General features: G+C 43.0%; 1 long non-coding RNA gene across 1 annotated transcript; it reads left to right on the top strand.

Annotated features, from left to right (window-relative positions):
- Window positions 1-2,503: 2,503 nt before the first annotated feature.
- Window positions 2,504-16,307, top strand: LOC145544518 (uncharacterized). The gene is made up of 3 exons (XR_014081462.1): window positions 2,504-2,745; window positions 14,209-14,338; window positions 16,107-16,307. It is a non-coding gene; the product is annotated as an uncharacterized LOC145544518 (long non-coding RNA).
- The last annotated feature ends 826 nt before the right edge of the window (window positions 16,308-17,133 follow it).

Raw genomic sequence — 17,133 nt, 5'->3', positions numbered from 1 at the left:
GGTCACTCGTAAATGCTGCTGGCTGTCGGGAGGCAGTCTCTTCCTGTGGCTGATGCGCACAGAGCTCTGTAGGCTTGTCCTTTGCATGAATGTTCTTGTTTGTGGAAATCCAGCTCGGAGCCATCTCCTGATGTGTATGACATGGATATTGTAACCTTTCCTTTTGTGTATCTGTAACGTCACATTCCAATGGTAAGATACCTGGCTTCCACCACTTGTCATGTATAGAATTCAGTGCTTGTCCCATGGGGTTACTGAAAAAACTGTCAGACTGTCTTCCAAAGGGGGCTGTGCATGCATCCCACCAGCATCTTGAGTACGTTTTTGTCTGATCGTTTACTATCAGGATACCCTCAGTGGCCAGGTGTCTATTTCAATCTTTACCAATTATGAATGGGCTTGTTTGCTCTAGCGTTCTTGGACAATTTGAGGACAGATTCTTTGTCAGATATGCATTTTTTAGGAAAACGATTTTATTTATTTTTGGCTGTGTTGGGTTTTTGTGTGTGGGCTTTTCTCTAGTTTTGGTGAGCATGGGCCATGACTAGTGGTGTGCGGGCTCCTTACTGCAGTGGCTCCTCTTGTTGTGGGGCACAGGCTCATGGGCTTCAGTAGTTGCAGTATGTGAGCTCTGTGTTGAGGCTTCCAGGATCTGGAACACAGGCTCCGCAGTTGTGGCACACGGGCTTAGTTACTCCGTAGCATGTGGGATCGTCCCACACCAGGGATCACACTTGCATCTCCAGCACTGGCAGGCAGATTCTTCACCACGGAGCCACCAGGGCATATTTTAGATTCTAGTTTTCCACACGTGTATCTGGTGAGAGAGGCTAGGATCAAGAGGCCTGGCAGCTGGGAATCCTCAGCCACAGTTCTGGCTGTGCTATCAAAAGATCTGGGGCTTTTGGCGAGCGCCTCAACTTTCCCGGGACTGTTTCCTCCCCTCAGAAATGCCCTGCTGTTGGACTGTAGCCCACCAAGCTCCTCTGTCCCCGGGATTTCTGAGTCCAGAATACTGGAGGGGGTGCCATTTCCTTCTCCACAAGACAACATTTTGAAGATATTTTCTCCTGGGTATTGGTTTTGATGAAGGCAGGGGGACCCCTTCCGGGGCTTGAGAGTGGGTTCTTGTCTGACCCTTGGAAGTGAGTTGTCCGAGGACTGAGCGCTGTCCAAGCGAGAGGCTTGATTGGGAAGGGCTGCCGGGGCGGAGGGCGGGAGGGCGAGGGAAACGGAGAGAACTGCTCTGCCACGCGGCTCACAGTCTCAGGTTTTATGGTCATTGGGTTAGTTTCTGGTTTGTCTCTTGCCCATCATTCTGAATTGGGATCCTTCCTGGGAGCACACGCGTCCCTCAGCTGAGATGGATTCCAGCGAGGAGGATCCTGGGAGGTTGGTAGGCCCTCTGGGCTGGAGTCCCCCATCTCCTTTTGACCTCTCCAGAGTCCTGGTTGGTGGTAGCTGGTTAGTTCCTGGCTCCGTACCAGGACCTCCTGTTGTAAGACGACTCCTGCAAGTGTTTTCTCTTCTCTGTGGCCTGGCAAGGGCCGGTGGTCAGTGGTTCCCTTAACAGTGTCTTTTGGTTCTCTCGAGTAAGGTCCTTCACAGAGTAAGTGTATAAAATTGTAAAAGTCAATGTTTTAAGTAATTTATGTTAATAATTTGGCAAGTTGGCTCTTTTGTTGTGTGTTAGAACTCATCACCAGACCAAAGGTCATGTAGGTCTTTTGTTGTTTTCTAAAATTTTTATAGTTTTTAAAATTGAATTATGGTGTTGTAAAGTTTGTGTTTGTGTTCATTTCATTCCATATTTTTTTAACAGTTATTTATTTTTAGTTGATTGATCGTTGTTTTACAATGTTGGTTTGATTTGTCATACATCAACGTGAATTAACCGTAGGTGTACATAATGTCCCCTCGCTCTTGAATCTCCCTCCCACGTCCCACCCATTCCCACCTCTCTAGGTTATTACACAGCCCCAGTTTGAGTTCCCTGAGTCATACAGCAAATTCCCATTGGTTGTCTGTTTACAAATGTTGGTGCACGGGCATCCATGCTGCTCTCTCCATTCATCTCACCCTCTCCCTCTTGTTCCCCACCCTTGTCCGTCGGTCTGTTCTCGGTGTCTGTATCTCCATTGCTGCTCTGTGAACAGATTCGTCCGTACCATCCTTCTCGATTCCATGTCTTTCTCTTTCTGACTGACTTCCCTGTTTAATACGCTCTAGGTCCATCCACTTCGTCAGCACTGACTCAAATGCGTTCCTTTTATGGCTGCGTTCCATATAGGCTCTAATTGTTCCTTAGCCGTGTTTTGAGGAGTGTCGTGGAGCTATTCTGCTCCATTTCAGTTCGGGCTTCCGGTCTGAGTGCTCACAGCAGAGCTGCTTCTGGGTGAGCCCTCTGGGCTCTGTGAGCGCGCGGCTGCCCGCTCTTCTCTGGCGGCCCGCAGGGGGCGCCAAACCCCGCTCTGACCCGCGGGCACAGGACGCTTTGCCTTCAGACTCGGCTCGGTGACCTGCTGGCAGGAGGTTTGTCTCCTCAGGGCCGTCAAGGCTCGGGCTTCTGGATAACGGGGCTGCGTCCAGGCTGAGAGGAGCGGGGTTGCCTCAGTGCCCGCCAGCACGGAGGCGCTGCAAGAGGGAGAAATGAGGATGAAGTAGACGTTTCCTGTGTCCAGCTGAGCGCTGACCGGAGGTCCATCACAGAGAACTCGGGGGGCAAAGAGCTCCATGTGCGAAATGGTGGGTTTTCAGTTAGATTTCTGTTAGATGATCTAGAGGATGACCAGTGCTGTTCTTCAGTGTAGGTGGCCAGTTTTCCTGTCACTGTCTCTCGAGAAGACTGTCCTTTCCTCTTCGCTCGTTCCTGGTTTGATTTTCATGAACTGACCAGTACATGTGGGTTCACTCCTGGGCTCTCTGTTCTTTCCTCGAGTCCGTGTGTCTGTGTTCGTGCCAGTTCCTCACTGTGGTGGTTGCTACAGCTCCGGGAGGTAGTTTGAAGTCGGAGAGGAAGATGCCTCCAGCTGTGTTCTTCTTTCTCAGTCTTTTTGGCTGTTCAAGGTTCTGTTCAATATTAGCAACATAATATTAGGCATATTTCTATTTCTGTGAAAAATGCCAGTGAATATTATTTTGTGATTGCAGTCAGTGTATTTGTTGATGGCTTTGGCTGGAATGGACACTTTAATTCCTCATTGTTCCAGTGCATGAGCATGGAAGAGTTTTCTGTTTGTGTTTTCTTTGGTTTCTTTATCAGTGCTTTCTAGTTGTCTGACTACTGGTCTTTTATGTCCTCGATTAAGTTTGTTGCTAGATGTTTTACTCTTTTTGATGCAATTATAAGTGGGATTTTCTTAATTTTTGTTTCTGATTGTTATTAGTGTATAGAAACGCAACTGATTTTTGTATATTGATTAGGATTGTAAATGGTAGTATTTTATATGATTGTAAATTGATCCGAAATTATTCAGCTTTACTGAATGTAAACAGGGACAACCCTTAAACGCAGAGATTTCTCTGTTGTAAATGTCCATCACAAAACGGCAATTGCTACATAGTTTCCGGAGATTCCTCTTTTTTTTTTTTTCTTTTTTTGATGGTCGTGGACTTAAGCAATCCTCACAGCAGAGAGGCATATTTTGAGTGGCATGTTCTACTTACTTTGACATGGATATACCCAAATTTGATTATGCATTCATCTGTTGAAGGATACCCTGATTACTTCAAGCTTTTAACTATTTTGGATAGTGCTGCTGTGCCTAAGTTCATCTTTGTTTGCATTTGGGCATGGGTTTTTCAAAGCAGTTTCCTAAATACTGGAAGTACGATTGTTGGATCCCAAGGTGAGGTTTGTTTAGCTTTGGAGAAAACTGCCCAACTGTGTTACAAGGTGGCTGTGCGTGCGCCCCACCAGCAGTGAGGGAGCATTCCTGCTAGTCCTCAGCTGCTGCTGCTGCTAAGTCGCGTCAGTCATGTCTGACTCTGTGCGACCCCATAGATGGCAGCCCACCAGGCTCCTCCATCCCTGGGATTCTCCAGGCAAGAATGCTGCAGTGGGTTGCCATTTCCTCCTCCAGTGCATGAAAGTGAAAAGTGAAAGTGAAGTCGCTCAGTCGTGTCCGACTCTTCGCGACCCCACGGACTGCAGCCCACCAAGCTCCTCCGTCCATAGGGTTTCCCAGGCAAGAGTACTGGAGTGGGGTGCCATTGCCTTCTCCGCCTGCTATTCCTCAGCCTCCAGCAATTGGTATTGTCATATATTTAGAGTTTAGCAATCCTAATATGTGTAGTGTGATAGCTCGTGACTTTAATTTGTAATTCCCTAATGGTGTATGATGTTGAGCGTGTTTCTGTTTTGTACTATCTGTATAACTTTTTTTTTGGCTGGGTTCAGATCTTTACTTATTGTTTATAGGGTTGTTCAAGAGGTCTTTGTCTATTTTGTGTCCAAATCCTGTATCAGTTATGAATTTTGCAAATATTTTTCTCCCAGTTTGTGGCTTGTATTTTGATTTTCTGAATGAGGTCTTTCAGAATAGACATCTTTGTTTCTATAAAGTCCACAATATTTTTCTTTTGTGGACTGACAGCTTGTGTGTTAAAACTCAAAGCTCATGATACACAGGGCAAACCCAGGGTCATGTAGATTTTCTACGTTTATGTCCACAATTTTGATAGTTTCAAAATTTAAATGTCTGTTAATAAATTTGAGTGAATTGGGTGACTACATTTCATTCTATACAGTTTCAAGTTAATTATTCCTTAATTATTTTGGAGAAGTTTTGGATATTGGCAATATTTCAGTTTGAATTTCCATAGTTTAATGGACCTAGCAGAACTGCCCTGAGGGGCGGAGTCTCCACTTAACTGTGCCTGCAATGGCAACCCACTCCAGTGTTCTTGCCTGGAGAATCCCAGTGACGGGGGAGCCTGGTGGGCTGCCGTCTATGGGGTCGCACAGAGTCGGACACGACTGAAGCGACTTAGCAGCAGCAGCAGCAGCAGCAGCGCCAATGAGGGAGGCTTGATCTGCAGTTCTCATTGGCTGGCAGGGAGCGAGGAGCCCGCCTCCCCGACCCACTCCCACCCCAAGCGGAACTCCCGCTCTGGCTGAGCACCTGGCTGCCTGTGGCTGCTGACAGGAGTCTGGTCTCCTCAGGACCCACTGGGGTTTCAGCTTTGGGACGTTGTGGGGTTCAGTTCAGGCTGAAGGGAGTCTAGTCTCCTCAGGACCCACTGGGGTTTCAGCTTTGATACATTTTGGGGTTCAATCCAGGGTGATGGGAGTCTGGCCCCTCAGGACCCATTATGGCTTTGGCTTTGGGACATTGTGGGGTTCAGTTCAGGGAGACAGGGGTCTGGCCACTGAGGACCCACTAGAGCTTTGGCTTTGGGACATTGTGGGGTTCAGGTTAAGCTGATGGGAGTCTGGTCTTCTCAGAACCCACTGGGTTTTGAGCTTTGATACATTTTGGGGTTCAATCCAGGGTGATGGGAGTCTGGCCCCTCAGGACCCATTAGGGCTTTGGCTTTGGGACGTTGTGGGGTTCAGTTCAGGCTGACGGGAGCCTGGTTTCCTCAGGACCTGCTGGGGCTTCATCTTTGGTACATTGTGGGGTTCAGTTGAGTCTGACAGGAGTCTGGTTTCCTCAGGACCTTCAGGAAGGTGGTGCCGCTGAAGGAAAAGGTGAGGAAAATTGGGAAGAAACTTTCTGTGTGTGGCTGTTGCTGAGGTCTGTCTTCAGAGGACCCAGGACAGTTAGGGCTTGATGTGGAAAGTTGTGGGGTTTTAGTCAGTTTTTGTCTGTGGTATAGAGTGGTGTCCAGTGTTGTTCCTTGGTGTGTGGTGTCCATTTTTCCCAGCGCGGTTTACTGAGGGGACTGTCCTTTCCTGGGTGTGTGTTCTTAGCTCCTTCCTTGCAAATTGATTACCATGAACCTGTAGATTTATTGCTGGGCTCTCTGGTATCTGTGCCTGTTTCTGATACAGTTCCACACGTCTTGTGGTGCCTTTAGGTGCGTAATGTAGATTGAAGTCAGGGATGGAGGTGCTGCCAGCCTGTTCTCCTTTCTCACGGTCACTTTGGCTCTTCTGGGTCCTTTGTGGTTCCACACGGATGTTAACATTGTTTTTGTTTCTGTGAAAAATGTCAGTGAGATGTTGGTAGTGATTGCATGAATGTGTATGTTACTTTGGTTAGAATGGAGATTTTAGCAGTATTGTCACCCATGAGCATGGGATATCTTTTCATGTCTGTTCAGTTTAATTGAGCGCTGTGTCTTGCAGTTTTTAGCTTGCAGCTCTTTCAAGTCCTTCATTAAATTTCTAGTTTTGGGGGGATGCAATGGTACAGGGGATTATTTTCTTAATTTCTCTTTCTGATAGTTCACTATTAGTGTAGAGAATCACACACGATCTTGCAGTTCTACTGATTTATTTTTTGGCCATGCAACTCAGCATGTTGGATCTTAGTTCCCTGACCAAGGATCAAACCCATATCCCCTGCAGCGGATGTGCAGAATCTTCACCACTGGACTGCCAGGGAAGCCCCTGAATTCACTTTATAGTTCTGCCCGTTGCTTTGGTGTAGTGTTACATGGAAAACTAGAATTCAGACATCTCATAGTTTCAGTTCCATCAGGGCCATCCACAGTACCCAAGGCATGGTGGCTACTCTTCCTACGGTGACCTTTAATACCATGTGGACTACTGCAAGGCAGTTAGCATCACTACTTTAGTTGAATTTGGTCTGGTTAAGTCTTGGACTGTATTGCAATGTTTGATGCCATCTCTGATTTTCTGGCAAGTGACTTACATGGTTGTAGTGAAAAGTAATTTACTTTCTAGTAAAATTTCAAAAATGTCAAGTTTAAATAGTGGTACAAAGTTTTCTATATTCACACCGAAAAATGCAATGTGTTTTACCTAAAACAGGGTCACTTTCCCAGGGAACCAGCCCATAACCCCAAAATGGGGGATAGTTACAGTGTCCACATTACAATCCTATCCATAGGACCACTTCAACTTGCATCAGCTGCCCAAACTTTGCGCAAATGTCTTTCTCCATTCGAATGCAGTTCTCTTTTTCTGGGACCACCACTGGGGCTTTCCCTCATGTTAAAAACTTCCGTGGATTTAAAGTGACAAGATGACTATGATCTGCGTGGCTTTTTCTGTGTGGCGTCTTTCACTGAGGATGTTTTCAGTGCTTTTTCCATGTTGTAACCTGTATCATTTTTAATTGTGATTACAAACATATAACATTTATCATCTGAGTCATTTTAAGCATGCACTTCTATAACATTAACTGCACTCACTTTGTAAAAATATCCTCACCATTTATCTCCAGAATCTTTTCCTTTTCCTGAAGTGACACTGTAACCATTAAACAATCACCACCCTCAATCCCTGGCTACCTTACTCTACTTGGAATTTGTCCTATATGGATATCTCGTACTGGTGGAATCATAGAACATCTTTCCTTTTGTGTCGGCCTTGTTTCAACTTCACATGATGACTTGAAGGTTCATTCACGTTAGAGCATGTGTGAGAGTTGTTTTGTTTTTAAAGGTTGAATCATGTTCCATTGTGTATCTACTACACTGTGCTTATCCATTCATCTGTGGAACGCTTGTGTTGCTTCCACCTTTTGGCTACTGTGAATAACGCTTCTATGAATATGGGATACGATATCTGTTCCAGTTCTTGGTTTTAAATATTATGGGTATATTCCCTGGACTGGAATTGATGGATTCTATGTTAACTCTCTGTTTGTTTTTGAGGAGCCCCCTACTGTTTTCTGCAGCTGTGGCTCTGTTTTACTATATTCCTTTATATGGCAGAGGAATGCATCTATGGATGGAGCTACCTTATTGTGCTTATTCATTCACCTGTTGGTGGACATTTTCATTATTTTTACCTTGGGCTGTTGAGAACAGTGCTGCTATGAATATTGGTGTACAACTTTATATTTGAACACCTGTTTTAAATTCTTTGTTTGTACGTCTAGGAGTGGAGCTGTGTACAACTTTATATTTGAACACCTGTTTTAAATTCTTTGTTTGTACGTCTAGGAGTGGAGCTTCCAAAACATGATAATTACATTTCTATATTTTTGAGAAAATGCTGACGTTTTACACACATTGATTGCACCATTTTACATCTCCACAAGTAAAGTTGGAGTTCCAATTTCTGTACATTTTTGCCAACCTTTGTTATTTGTCTTTATTGTCGGTTTTCCCCATGTCCGTCCTGTGTGCATTATTACGGAGGAAGTCATGATGCAGGGCCTGCACTTGAGGAGAGGGGAGTTAGCTTCACATACTTGATGGACAGCTGAGTGTCGATATCAATTGTTAGAATCTTTCTGCATAGAGATTTTTATTCAACACTACTCATAAAACCTATGTAACTTTTTTTTTAAACCAGTTTGGACACATGAAAATTATTTTAAACTTTTGGTTATAATCCAGCATTACGTTATTAGACTGCTTAGTTTATTCTTGCTTTGGCTGTTGAGAGCTTTTTCCATGCTCTCCTGTTTTTATTTTACATAATTCAGCTTTCATGGGATTTTTTGGTACTTCTTTCTCATACTTTAAGATGATCTTGCTTTACATATTTACTGTCTCAGTCCTAGTGTCAGCCACATATTTAAAGAACTCTTATTCCTTTTTATTAGAGAATGGTAATAAAAACTTGCATGTGGGAACTTACTATTCTCAGCAGACAATGCATGAAAATACATATGCATGTATCCCAGACTATGCATACACACAATTATGAAGATTTTCACAGGGAGCTATGTGTTTTTGTATTAGGCTAAAGATAGTTTATAATTATGTCTCCAACCTGACCTGTTATGACACAGGTATTGTAACCTTCTCCCTTTGTCCGCCTGTAACTTCCCACTCCAGGGGTAAGAAACCCGGCTCCCACTACTTGTCATTTATCAAATCCAGTGCCTGTTCCGTTAGATGACTGATACAGTAGTTCCAGTCCTGTTAGCTACACGCTCCCATAGGAAAGAACTTACAGAGTCCATTGTTTGTGCATGGTACACTTTGCCTTTGCCTGCAGATCCCATTCATTTCCCACAGTGAACTTAGGTCAGCTCATTTTGTCCTACCACTAAGAGTGGATATTTTCTTTTTCTTCTTTTTTTAAAAAAATCTCTTGGCTGTGCTATATGGCATGTGGGATTTTAGGTCCCTGACCAGGAATTGAACCCACCTTTCCTGAATTGGCAATGTGGAGTCTTAACCACTGGACCACCAGGGAAGTCCTGAAGTTTTTCATACATTTCTCAATCAGTCAGTTAAATTCTGCATTCCAGTCTTTGACACTCCCATACCATAAATAAATAAATTTGAATAGGTAATAATTTACTTGTTGGGTTCTAAAAACAAAAATATATGTGCTTAGACAAATGCACAGTGGCAGGTATTCATCACTACAATACCATATAAAATATTTCAACCACATATTCCATAAACTGTTTATCATGTCTGTTTTGCCTTTTCTAGAATGTCTTATAAGTTTGTACAGTGTGTAGCACTTGAGGCTGGATTTCTTCGCTTAGTAATGTGTTAGATTCATGCTTTTTTTAATAAATGGGTTGGTGGTTCATTCCTTTGTATCTCTGAATACTATTGTATTGCATTATATGAGAGGAAAGATAATTTTCTCTCTACCCTTCGATGTTCTTCATTGAGATCCTCATAATGAAAGGAAGATGAACTGGAGAAAAACAGTCAGAGGTTTAATATATGCCATGCATTCGTATATGCTTGAAAGATACCTGGGAAAACTGAATCACTTCCTGAAATGGTGCAAGTTCAGTTCAGTTCAATCACTCAGTCGAGACCAACTGTTTACAACCCGATGGACTGCAGCACACCAGGCTTCCCTGTCCATCACCAACCCCTAGAGCTGGCTCAAACTAATGTCCATCGAGTCAGTGATGCCATCCAACCATCTCATCCTCTGTCGTCCCCTTCTCCTGCCTTCAATCCTTCCCAGCATCAGGGTTTTTTCAAATGAGTCATTTCTTCTCATCAGGTGGCTACTGTGTTGGAGTTTCAGCTTTAGCATCTGTCCTTCCAATGAATATTCAGGGCTGATTTCCTTTTGGATGGACTGGTTGGCCCTCCTTGCAGTCCAAGGGACTCTCAAGAGTCTTCTCCAACACCACAGTTCAAAAGAATCAATTCTTCAGTGCTCAGCTTTCTTTATAGTCCAACTCTCACATCCATACATGACTACTGGAAAAACCATAGCTTTGACTAGATGGACCTTGGTCAGCAAAGTAACGTCTCTGCTTTTTAATATGCTGTCTAGCTTGGTCATAACTTTTCTTCCAAGGAGCAAGTGTCTTTGAATTTCATGGCTGCAGTCACCACCTGCAGTGATTTTCGAGCCCCCCCCCCCCCAAATAAAGTCTCTCACTGTTTCAATTGTTTCCCCATCTATTTGCCATGAAGTGATGGGACCAGATGACATGATCTTAGTTTTTTGAATGTTGAGTTTTAGGCCAACTTTTTCACTCTCCTCTCTCACTTTCATCAAGAGACTCTTTAGTTCCTCTTCACTTTCTGCCATAAGGGTGGTGTCATCTGTGTATCTGAGGTTATTGATATTTCTCCCAGCAATCTTGATTCCAGCTTGTCTTTCATCCAGCCAAGCGTTTCCCATGATGTACCCTGCATATAAGTTAAATAAACAGGGTAGCAGTATACAGCCTTGACGTGCTCCTTTCCCAATTTGGAACCAATCCCTTGTGCCTTGTCCGATTCTAACTGTTGCTTCTTGACCTCCATACAGATTTCTCAGGAGGCAGGTCAGGTGGTCTGGTATTCCCGTCTCTTTAAGAATTTTCCACAGTTGTGATCTACACAGTCAAAGGCTTTGAAATAATCAATAAAGCCGAAGTAGATGTTTTTCTGGAATTCTGTTATTTTTTCTATGATCCAGCATATGTTGGCAATTAGGTCTCTGGTTCCTCTTAATTTTCTAAATTCAGCTTGAACATCTGGACATTCATGGTTCACGTACTGTTTAAGCCTGGCTTAGAGAATTTTGAGCATTACTTTGCTAGTGTGTGAGATGAGTGCAATTGTGTGGTAGTTTGAGCATTCTTTGGCATTGCCCTTCTTTGGGATTGGAATGAAAACTGACCTTTTCTAGTCCTGTGGCCACTGCTGAGTTTTCCAAATTTTCTGGCATATAGAATGCAGCACTTTCACAGCATCATCTTTTAGGATTTGAAATAGCTCAGCTGGAATTCCATCACCTCCAGTAGCTTTGTAGTTGTGCTTCCTAAGACCCCATTGACTTCGCATTCCAGGATATCAGGCTCTAGGTGAGTGATCACACCATTGTGATTATCTGGGTCATGAAGATCTTTTTTTGTATAGTTCTGTGTATTCTTGCCACCTCTTCTTAATATCTTCTGCTTCTGTTAGGTCCATACCATTTCTGTCCTTTGTTGTGACCATCTTTGCACGAAATGTTCCCTTGGTATCTCTTATTTTCTTGAAGAGACTCTAGTCTTTCCCATTCTGTTATTTTCTTCTATTTCTTTGCATTGATCACTGAGGAAGGCTTTCTTATCTTTCCTTGCTATTCTTTGGAACTCTGCATTCAAACGGGTATATCTTTCCTTTCTCCTTTGCCTTTAGCGTCTCTGCTTTCCTCAGCTATTTGTAAGACCTCCTCAGACAACCATTTTGCCTTTTTCCATTTCTTCTTCTTGGGGGTGGTCTTGATCATTGCCTACTGTACAACGTTTTGAACCTCCATTCATAGTTCTTCAGGCACTCTGTCTGTCAGATCTAATGCCTTAAATCTATTTGTCACTTCCACCGGATAATCATAAGGGATTTGATGTACGTCATGCCTGAACGGTCTAGTGATTTTCCCTACTTTCTTCAATTTAAGTCTGAATTTTGCAATAAGGAGTTCATGATCTGGGCTCCAGTCAGCTCCCGGTCTTGTTTTTGCTGACTGTATAGAGCTTCTCCATCTTTGGCTGCAAAGAATATAATCAATCTGATTTCGGTGTTAACCATGTGGAGATGTCCATGTGTAGAGTCTTCTCTTGTGTTGTTGGAAGAGGGTGTTTGCTATTACCAGTGCCTTCTCTTGGCAAAACTGTTAGTCTTTGCCCTGCTTCATTTTGTACTCCAAGGCCAAGTTTGCCTGTTACTCCTGGTATCTCTTGACTTTTGCATTCCAAGACTGGTCCAAGAAATGGTCTAAGATTTTACCTTAAACACTATCATCAACTAAGAATGAAAGGAGGAGATTAGGGAATGGAAGAAGCCATTTAAGGGAATTTATTAGGTGAATCACAGTAAATAAGGGTGTGGTGGTTTTGCAGATTAACATCCAGCTTAGACAAGCTTTTCTTGATATTTAGTCATCATCCAATTCCTGTCCCAGAGAGGGACACACCCTTACAGATGACATATCCTTAGCAAATGTAAATCTGCTTCATAAAATGGCATTTCTACTTGGTTTTCCAAGATTCTCCTGGTGCTGCTGTTTTTTAACATTAATCAGCCCCAAAATAACCCTTTTGTCAAATGCGCATATTTTGGGTGTGCTGTACTGTGCTCCCCTTGACATGTCTGTGTCCTGATTTACTTATGAAGGCGTCTGTGGAAGGACGGCCTGATATCTAAGTTTTTAACTATTATGATTAGAGCTCTCGTGCATCACTTGATGCTAGTTTTTATTTCAGTTTTGCAAAGCAGTTGTCTAAATACAAGAGATTCACCTCTTGGATCCTGAGGTGAAGACTGTTTAGATTTGGAGAAAAGTGCCAAACTGCCTTCCAAAGTTGACTGTACATGCATTCCACCAGCATCTTGAGTGTACTCTTGTATGCTTATTTACTATATATCTTCTTTGGCCAGGTGTGTATTTCAATCTTCACCAAATTTTAAAGAGGTCATTTGGTATGATTTGAGTCAGATCCTTTTTCAGCTATGTGTTTTGGAAATGGCACTAGTGGTAAAGAACCCACTTGCAAATACAGGAGACATGGGAGATGTGGGTTTGACCCCTTGGCTGGGAGGATCCCCTGGAGGAAGGTATCACTCCAGTATTCTTGCCTGGAGAGCCCCATGGACAGAGGAGCCTGGCAGGTTACAGTCCATAGGGTCACAGAGTCAGACACGACTGAAGTAACTGAGCGTACATACAGGGTGTGCTCCGTCTGTTGGTTTTCTCAATAAGGTTTCCGTAGAGTAGAAATTTTTAATTTTGTAAAGTCCACATTATTTTTTCTTTTGTTGATAGACTTTTATTAAAAGTTATTTTTTGTTTTATTTTTATTTTTGGCTGCACTGGGTCTTTGTTATGCCCGGGCCATTTCTAGTTGTGGTCGTGGGGCTGCTCCTAGTTACAGCATGTGGGCTTCCCTTGGAAGTGGCCTCTCTTGCTGTGGAGCACAGGCTTCTAGGCTCTTGGGCTCAGTAGAAAATATTTTAAAAATATTTTTTCCTGATGCATGAGTATAGGATATTTTTCTTTTCTGTTTTCAATTTCTTTATCAATGCCCTATAGTTTTCTGATTATAGGTTTTTTATGTCTTTGGTTAAATTTATTCCTAGATAGTTTTTTTTTTCTTGAATTGTGAATGGGGTTGTTTTCTTATTCTTTTTGATGGTTTGTTATTCATGTATAAAAACAAAATTGATTTGTGTGTATTCCACTTTTTTTGCTGAATTTATCTTTTAATATTTTTTTTTGAAATAATGTAAAAGATTGTGAAGCTAAAATCTCGCTGTTTCTCCTGCAATCCAGATCATCCACAGGACCCATGACTTAGTGGCTACTAACACCCTTTTCCCACGATGCCTCTTAATACTAATACCATATGGACTCCTACAAGGGAAATAAGTGTCACAACTTCGGTTGAACTTGGTCTGGTAAGTCTTGGCCTCTATAACAAAGTCTGATGCCTGTCTTGCCTGAGTTCTTGAATGGTATTGTCATGGTTGTTTTGAAAAATAATTCACTTTCCACTAATTTAAAATGTACAGAAAGCTTTTAATAATGGCAAAAAGTACTCATATTTGCAAATTCACACAAAATGTTCAGTGTGTTTTACCCAAAACGGTGACACTCTCCTGAGGAGCCAGCACCTAGACCCCCATGAGGAAAGCATGAATTCTGTGTTATGGTTTAATACACAGGCCGCTTCCACCGTCACCTGCTGCCCCAACTGTGTGAAGATACCTTTTTCCATCCTGATCCAGTTTTCTTATCCGGGAACCATTACTGAGTTTTCCCCTCATTTGGACAGCCTTGATGGATTTAAAGCAGGTAAGATGAATATGGGATCTGGGTAGCCTTTTATGGTATGGCTTTTCTCACTAAGGACGTTTTTAATATTCATTTATGTTGTAACAATTATGACCACTACACTTTTTTCTCATTGTCATTAAAAATACAAAATGTGGCATTAACCATTTAATTCATTTTAAGTATGCAGTTTTGTGATGTTAATTACTTTCACATGGTTGCACAAATAAGTTAAATAATGTGTGTACCTCATGTGTGCATGGGAGATACTCATATATATATGTGAAGTGAAGTGAAGTTGCTTAGTCGTGTCCAACTCTTTGCGACCCCATGGACTGTATACACACACACACACACACACACACACACACACACACCACAGCCACACACACACATCTTTATCCATTCATCAGTTGTTGGGCAGGTAGGTTGCTTTCACATCTTTGCTGTTGTGAATAGTGCTGCTATAAACATAGTGGTGAATGTATCTTTTCGAATTATAGCTTTGTCTGGATATATGCCCAGGAATGGGATTGCTAATTCATATGGCAACTTTTTAGTTTTTTGAGGATCCTCCATACTGTTTTCCACAGGGGCTGCATCAGTTCCCACCAACAGTGTAGGAGATTTTGTTTTCTCCACCCCCTCACCAGCACTTGTTATTTGTAGACATTTTATCGATGTCATTCTGATGACTATGAGGTGATACCTCATTGTGGTTTTGATTTGCGTTGCTTTAATAATCAGCGTGTGACGTGTCTTTTTATGTGCCTGTTGATCATCTGTATGTCTTCTTTGGAGAAATGTCTATTTAGACCTGCCCATTTAAAAATTTATTTTTGAGATGCATGTGCTGTTTGTGTATTTTGGAAATTAGACCTTTTTGGTGGCATCATTTGCAAATATTTTCCCCCAACAATTAGTACAGGTGCTGGGACAACCAGATCCCACATGCAAAAGAACAAAGTTGGACCCCTACTTCCCTCACTATAGAAAATCAACTCAAAATGGATCAAAGGCCTAGATGTAAGAACCAAAATTATACACCTCATAGAAGAAAACATGAGAGAAAAACTTCACGACTTTGGATTTGGCCATGATTTCTTAGATCTGCTACCAAAACCACAAACAACAAAAGACAAAAGAGATGAATTAGACTTCTCAAAACAAAAGCTATGCACAAAAGGAGTAAGAAAAAGATCCATCATCCAAAATGGCACAAGATGTTTGCAGATCATGCACCTAATAAAGGTCTGTAGCCTACAAGCCGAGACCCCGCTGGCCCAGGGGGTGCCTGTGGGGCCCCTCCCGTCCCAGGTGATAAGGGGGTTTCAGGCCCACAACACCCTTGGGCTGGACACTGGTCATCCTCAGCACCCTCAAGGAGTGAGTGCTGGAAGGTTTTGAGCACAGTTCCTTCTTATCACTGCCCTCAAAGACTGGAGGCTTCAACATGTCTCCAGAAGAACACAAAATCTTTGCAAATCTTTGAGAACCAAGGGATCATCCTTCACTTTCTTGAAAAGTACATCTTACTTCATAGCAGTGACCTTTTCCAATGTGGCTCCCATGGTGTTCTCCCAGCTTCTTCATTTCTCTGAAAGTGGCCAGGGCAGTTTGGGTGTCTCCAGTCCCCACACCAGGTGACAAGGCCAGAGGGCCAGGTCCTGGTGGTCCTTACTTTCACTGATACTAACTTAGACTCACAGGTTGAGATTGAACATGGATGCCCCTGCTTCTCCATCAAGAATTCTCATCTCCTCACCTTCTCTTTTCCTCTGCTTTTCAGTTGCAGATCTACCTGACATCGCCACTCACAATTCCTGAAGAGCCCAGAGATTTCTCCTGAAGGAAAGTTTCTGAAAGATTCAGAGGGATAAATAAAGAATGCAGATGATTCCTACCTTGCGCTGATGCCTAGAGGGTGAGGAGAGTGAATGTTTTCTCATGAGAATTGTAAAATTCTCCAAATAATAGATCATTGAGGGCATTCTTTGTCTTTCTGCTCATTCTAATAATGTTATTCCTGAATTTTAATTCAGTAAAAATTTATCATATAAATATGCCAAGGGGGAGATCCATTTAAAAATGTTACTGAAGTAACTCCAAGGGTTTTACAACAAATAGGGGCACAGAACCTGAGGTCAGACACTGGCTGAGAGATTCCCACCCTGAGCCACTGTCCCTTGGAGGGTGGAATGGCCATGACCATCCTCCGGTAGGTAAGCCTCCTCAGGCACATCCTATGTGGGACCAACCACACCACAGAATCTTAGATTGGCCAATGGCAGGCAGCTGGCAAGAGATGAGGAAAACAGAAAAGAGCCCAGCAGCCTGGGACATCTCCTGGGCAAAGACTTAGTAAGGGTCAGCATCAGGCCGTTAGTTAGAGCCAGCATCGGGGCCTTAGAGACAGTGTCAGCACCTCAGAGATAACTTGATGGCCTTAGCAAGAGTCAGCTAAGGCTGTTCATTAGGGACACTTCAGAGACTTTATTAGGGACATATTCAGGGCCTTGGTTATGGACAGATTCGGAGGGAAATTTAGTGGCAGCATAGACTATAAGGGACAGCATCAAGGCCTAAGCTAGGGACAGTGTCAAGGCTTCAGGAAAGGTTGTTCCTTAGGGATATCTCAGGGCTTTCAATAGGACCAGCGTCAGGGCTGAAGTTAGAACCAGTGTCAGGGCATTAGTTAGTGACAAAATCGGGTGTTACTTAGGGAAAAAGTCAGGTCATTATTATTGACAGTGTCAGGGCCTTTGTGAGGCGGAGGTTCTTAACCTTACTAAGGAACAGGATCAGAGAAACAGGAC

The sequence above is a fragment of the Giraffa tippelskirchi genome, chromosome 4, assembly GCF_054371585.1.
Source record: "Giraffa tippelskirchi isolate mGirTip1 chromosome 4, T2T-mGirTip1v1.2.pri, whole genome shotgun sequence".
In the NCBI taxonomy this organism is placed as follows: domain Eukaryota; kingdom Metazoa; phylum Chordata; class Mammalia; order Artiodactyla; family Giraffidae; genus Giraffa; species Giraffa tippelskirchi.
Note: the sequence above shows the minus strand (reverse complement) of the source record. Positions and strands in the feature narration are given on the sequence as shown.